The following is a 5,724-nucleotide window of genomic DNA, read 5'->3' as shown; positions in this document are numbered from 1 at the left end:
TGCTATCATCCTCCAACTTTGCCTCTTCAGAAAAGCTGAGTGTAGTCCTAGGCAATGTTCTTATTCATGTGTGAGTGCCATCTGGTGGTGAGAGTCACTGTGGGCTTAGAGAAGACATTTCCTGGCCAATCAGGACCCACTCATGAGGATTAATTTTTTTTTCTCCTTGTTAGTGTCTTTTCTGATAGAACACCAAGAATCCATTTCAGCCAGAGATCCATGCTTTAATTTAATATCCATCATGGACCAGGCTTTTATTTATTATGCATTCACATATATTATCTCAAATTGTCCACAGTTTAGTGCCATAGATATGATCATCCCCATTTTTTTTTCTAAAGAGAAAACAGGGGCTTCCTATCAAGGATGAGATGAAAATTATGGACCAGTGAGTAGAAGAGCCAGGTCTTTGAATTCGAGTCTCTTGGCTTCAAATCCTATGCTTTTTTTTTACTATTAATTGATAATAATCATTGATGTTTCAACACTGGAATCCATGTAATTGGGACTTAAGGGTTTGGGAAAGAGTTATTTGACAGACCCAGGTTTTAATTCTGAATCAGCAATCGACTTCATTGAAGCCACCAACCTTCTGGAGCCTTCCCCATTTCAATCCCAACCTGTGCAGATCAAAGAAAGTCTGTGCTCCTCTGGCATATTCTTTTGCTAAAAGCTTTTTTCTTTTCCTTATTTTTTAAAGAATATGTTCCAAGGACAAGGAGAAACCAAACTTGAACTCCACCTGTCTCCAAAGCACATGACCCAAGTTTCTTTCAGGGTGTTGCTATCTTCTAGACCAGTGATTCCCAAAGTGGGCGCTACTGCCCCCCGGTGGGCGCTGCAGCTATCCAGGGGGGCGGTGATGGCCACAGGTGCATTTGGGGGCGATGAGTAACTGCTATTAAAATTTAAAAAAAATTAATTTCCAGGGGCTGAGTAATATTTTTTCTGGAAAGGGGGCGGTAGGCCAAATAAGTTTGGAACCACTGTTCTAGACAAGTGTGTTCTGATACCGAGAACTCTAAACCAGCCTGGGAATTTAGATTGCAAGCTCAGTGCGTTCTGGCTCTGCCTCAAGTTTGGCACTAGATTTCAGGGTGACAGCAATGGATGGCAGCACCCAGCAGCAGCAGGAAATGCTCCCAGCCCATCAGCCCAGGCAGTTTCTCCTCTTTTCATGTTGCAACCGAGCCCAGAAGGTGACCCTGCTTCCTCCATTGCCTGGGAGGGCCCACAACAGAGACTACTGATATTTGCATAATGCTCTATGGTTTCTGCAGTGCTTCTTAGACACAGCTAAGCATTCAGTCTTTGCAATAACCCATGAGTTGGGTGTGTTATATCGCCCATTGTACATCTGTGGAGTCAGAAGGTCAGATATTGAATGACTCACCAAAGATCCCCCAGTAAGGAGCAAAACCCAGCTTCAAAGCAGCTCCTTGGATGCAGGCCCTGCTGTGCTCAGCACACCCCCATGTGTCCCATCCTGCACCAAACCATGGTTCTCGAACATGCTTCCTTCCCAGCCTCCAGGCCCTGCTCTCTGCCTGGGAAATTCCATCTCCTTCCACTATCTCCAACTGCAGAATCCCAACTTCAAGATTCAGCTTCAGTGTCAATTTGTTACAAAGGTTTTCCTGATTTCCTCTTGGACTCTTCCTCTCCTGTGTCTCATGCACTTAAAAAAAAAGTCACTGCAGCCTGCTGAGTGTTGTAGTGACTGCATTCACGTCAGCCTGTGGTTTGCAGAGTCTAGAAGAATGCCTTATTGTATGTGGCATGATCTCAATAAAGTGGTTATCCAACTGAGTTCTTATTATGCACCAAAATAAAATAGTAACAGTCAACATTGGTTGGCACTGTCTGCATGCCAAGCTTTGCACATCTCACGTAGTCCTCACCTCCAGCCCATAAGGTAGGTCCCATCAGTGTCCATATCTCAGAGGTGAGAAAGCAAAATTTAAGTTTATGTAACATGTCCAGGGTCACCCTGCTAGTAAGTGGTAGAGCTGGGTTGAACCATTTTCCCCACTGCCTATAAGGTGGGGACAAGCTCCTGGGCCCTAAGAATTGTATGTTTATTTCCTCCCCAAGAAAGAAGACTTGTCTCCAGGATGAGGCTAAATTAAGGCAAAATTGTCCTTTGACTTTGCTAGTCTTCCTTTTGGCCAGAGACGGGCAGCCATCTGTGGAAGGTTGGCACTCGCCCTCATCCTCAGCCCAGAAAGAGCCTGGAAATAGAAGCCAAATTCTCTTGAGCTCTCAGGTATGAAAAAAAGGGAAGAAAGGGCTCATCCTGGCACTTGAAGTCAACTCAGGGTCTCTGCCCGCCTTTCATATTAGGGGTAGGACCCCTCACTTTCCACAATTTCAGAGCCTCTTCAAAATGAAAATGGTAAACCAACCAGCTTGCCATTTATAGAATGCCAGCTGCACACGGAAAGCTCAATGCATAGTATTTCTAATTCTGAACAGCACAAGCGTTGGGAATCACCCTTGTCTTACTGACGGGAGACTGAGGTGCAGAGAGGTTAAGTCACTTGCTCCTTGCTGCTCAGTCAGGAGGTGACAAAGCCAGCAGTGAGCTGGGGTCCAATGCAGGCTGCAGCTCTGCCTTGTAGGAGAGGGAGCCACAGTCCTGGGACCCTGAGGGGAGTTCCCATTTGTCCCAGGCTCATCTGTGTGTGAAATGCAAACACCTTGCCTAGGTTGGAGCATAAGCATCTTTCACAGCACAGGCCCTTCCTGCTTCTCTCTGTAGCAGGTCCTTTCCCTTTGTAAAGCCACCTGCAGGGGCTGCCAGGATTGCTCACCCCAGGGATGGCTCTGCTTCAGTCCCCTGACCTTCCTGATACCTTAGCAGTGATTGGAGGGCAGGCTTGGAGGCTGGACTGTCCTTGGCACATGAGAGCTAAGAGTTAATGTTGTCAAAAGCACTGGGAGAAAGGAATGCAGGGCGGGATGAGAAAGGGCTATGACCCAGGCCCTGCTGAGTTTTGGGACTGTCCCTCCTTTGTAGTAAGGGAGGCGCAGGCAGGGAGCTCCTCCAGACACGGAAATGCTGAAGGGTTTTCCCCAGAGACACTACCCATGCAGGGAAAATGACAGGCCTTCTTTACTAAACTAGCTGAGGCCCAGGGCTTCACCCTGAGGGACATGGGAGGGTCACTGCAGAGCCAGCCCTATACCTGGGGCTCGGTCAGGACCCACAAGGTTCTCTCTAAGAAGGAGTGTCTTACTGCCAACAAAAGCTAAGTAGGAGGCAGCGTATGAAGTAGAAAAAAAGGTCACTTCTTAGTACTATAAGTTATCTTGTGGGTTCAAGTTCATGAAAGTAACTTACTATAAGTAGCCAATGAGAACAAGGAGGCTCTTCTGCCAGATACAAACATTTTAAACAGGAGGCATGGGTGGTGTTTGCTGAGATTCATGCCAATGTCTCATTTATATTTTTTGGTGGCGTATTATCGAGAAAAATCCATATTCATGTGGATCAACTATTGCACATTCCCAAAGTGTCTTGCTTTGCAATTACAGAATATTTTATAATTAGAATGGGCAGAAGACTTATTTCAGAGTCTACATTCAAACACACTAACCTAGCAGCTGAAGTTAAAACTTTGTGATTTCCAATGATTTATATGTTGGCTGTTACATCTTTGAATGTATTTTCTGTATCAGAAAAAGTTAAGAAATTATACTTAGGACGTGAAGATAAATCCTTGTACCTCTCTGACAGCAACCCAGGGTGGACCCTTGGTTTCTGCAGAGGGTGTGTGGGAACCACGACCCAACCAAGTCAAAGATGACTTCCTGTAGAACTCTGGCACCTGCTGGGCTGCTCATTACAAATTGTGTGTAGAGTTTAGCACAATCCCGGTGAGCCTGTCGCTGGGAATGACTGCATTATAGTGCTTAAGAACATGGGTTTTGTTGCTAGACAGAATAGGAATCCTGGGTTTGAATAGAAACCCTGTTACTTAGCAGTGCGTTTCTACTCTCTGAACAGAAAAGGTAATATTTCTGTAGAAATTGAACAAGATCACGTATCTAAAGCTCCTAGCCCAGACGGTGGTATTTAGAAAGCACTTACTAAGAGGGAGTGGGAACAATTACATGGGTGGCTGCCATGGGCTGAGCACTGTGCAGGCTGTTGGGCGCTATATGGAGTCAAAGTTGAGTCACGGGCTCTCCTGTACCCAGGTCCACACACACAGCTTGTACTGGATTAGGGTGTCCAGTAGCAGCTCACACTCAGAAACAAACGGAATTCATTACCCCAGACTATATTAATCATTATTATGGTTAATGATCTTAAAATAATATCCATCTTCCTTACCAGGGCGAATGACCTTGGACTCAAGCTGATGTCCACAGACCAGCATCCTGGCGTCCATCCTGGAACTTGTTATAAATGCCGATGCTCTGGCCCTAAAGCACATGGTGTTAGTTACGTGCTGAGCCCACTTCCCCCTCTGAGCTTTTCAGGGCTCACTCTTCTCTTGGTGCAGGATATCTGGCCAGCCACTCCCCCTCCATGGTTCCCTCTGAATGAAGGTTGAGCTCCACATCTACTAGCTACTCTTATAGTTGATTTAGGACTCTCAAGAAGTGGCCCTGGGCTCAGGTCAGGGTGAACAGGCGCCTACTCCAGCTGGCTCTTTCCAGGCTGATCCTTCAGACCACAGGCATGACCCCTCCCAGAGGCCACTGGGAAGCAGTTTGGATACACAGAGAGCTGCCTGGAGGCTGGGTTAGGGGGTGGGGTTGGTGCTTTTTTTTTTTTGCCTGGAGTGGGGAATGGCCTTCCTTCTGTCCTGGCCCAGGGACTTGCTGCTACTAAAAAGGATAGTGGTCACTCACCTCTATAGAGAACAATGATGAACATTTCGGAGAAGGTTCTACCAGCCAAAAAAGCAAACACCAGCTGGCGTTGAGCAGACCAACTCTTCTCACTTTGTGCCCTAGTGAGGACTTCGGCCTCTGTGCAGCTTGTCCCTCCTCAATGCCTGGAGCTCTGATTGTAAGAGACTTTGGAGCTCTGATACTTTGGAGACTTATAACCCCTACTGCAGTGGCAGCTTCTGAAGTGTGGGAAGTATGACAGGGGTGGCCACACTAAGACCCAATGAGAAGCAGGGAAGGCCTGCTCCTCCAGGCCCTGTGCAAATAACTGCTTGAGACCCCCTGGTTCACTCCTGGAGCACAGCTCCATGGAGGGGCCTATACACTTCGACCAAACTGACAAGATGTCAGAGTCCAGGTGTGGCTCCATCTGGCTGCTGTGGAGTCTTGACTCTATACTGGCCGTTAGAAGAGGTGAACACGATTCTGTGGCCTGGCCATGGGTCAAGGAGCTCTATCTGGGGAAAAGAGGGGAGACACTGGAGCCAGGCTTCCCTGGGGCTTCAAGACACTCACACCCCTACTTCCTCCCATGGTTTCCTCTTCCTAAATTCAGGATTTTGCCCTGATTTTTTTGGTCAATACCTTGCCTGCTCTTGCCTCTTTCCACCCACCTAACTAACCTTGCCCCTTTCCAACCATGCTCATTTCACACCCCACAAGGCTTGGGTTTTAGCCCTTCCTTGAAGTTATTCCAAGGCCTCTAGCCCTGGAGCTCACTCTCCCTTACCTCTGAGTGCCTTCCTCCATCCTACTCTGTTCACCAGGCTTCCACTCAGTTCTGTGCTGTTTTTTCCTACACAGTTTCCCATGAACTGA

The sequence above is a fragment of the Myotis brandtii genome, unplaced genomic scaffold (genome assembly GCF_000412655.1).
Source record: "Myotis brandtii unplaced genomic scaffold, ASM41265v1 scaffold62, whole genome shotgun sequence".
NCBI classification, from domain to species: domain Eukaryota; kingdom Metazoa; phylum Chordata; class Mammalia; order Chiroptera; family Vespertilionidae; genus Myotis; species Myotis brandtii.
Note: the sequence above shows the minus strand (reverse complement) of the source record.